The sequence below is a fragment of the Loxodonta africana genome, chromosome 14, assembly GCF_030014295.1.
Source record: "Loxodonta africana isolate mLoxAfr1 chromosome 14, mLoxAfr1.hap2, whole genome shotgun sequence".
Classification (NCBI taxonomy): Eukaryota; Metazoa; Chordata; class Mammalia; order Proboscidea; family Elephantidae; genus Loxodonta; species Loxodonta africana.
The window spans coordinates 51,971,575-51,972,332 of record NC_087355.1 but is presented as its reverse complement, the minus strand read 5'-3'; positions in this window follow the sequence as shown (position 1 = coordinate 51,972,332).

Here is a 758-nt window from a genome sequence, read left to right as displayed (position 1 = left end):
CCCAACTCTTGTCGACCCTGACTCATGGCAACCCCATGTGCAATAGAGTAGAACTGTACTCCATAGGATTTTCAATGGCTGATTTTTCAGAAGCAGATCACCAGGCTTTCTCCCAAGGCACCTCTGGGTGGACTCAAGCCTCCAACTTTTCAGGTAGCAGCTGAACATGTTAGCCATTTGCACCACTCAGGGACTCCGCACAGGGATAGTATGACTGAAACGTAGGGAGTAGAGGGGGAGGCACAAGTCACTTGGATGTGATGGCAATAAGTCAAAATAAGGCAAAATTAAAGCACTCAGAATTTTTCTTGTTTTCATTTTTCATGTTTTTAAATATTTTATGATTTTTGTATGCTGTTGCAGAAATACAGAATTGGGTCTTTTATTTCATAATATATGATCTTGGTTTAATTTATTTGCATAATTTTAGCATATTTCCAAAAACCTCAAGAGGAGACTGTACCCATTACCCCAGTACACACCCATGCCATGCCCCTCTGTACCCTCCCTCACACCATATGTACTTGGCACACTCTCTAGGACACACTCTCTTTGTTTTCTCCTTCCGTGACAAGCAGTCAGAGCAAAAGAGCTCTCTACACTTGTGCTGTTTTGTCCCCCAAAATTGCTGCCCCAATTAGATTGGCTGGCCTAGTGCTGACGACAGTCCTTCCTCCCCCTTGAACTCCTGTTGTCTGGCAAAACGACAAATTCTCTGGCCGTTCCCAAGTATGTGGTTCTTAGCCTTCCTTGCACTT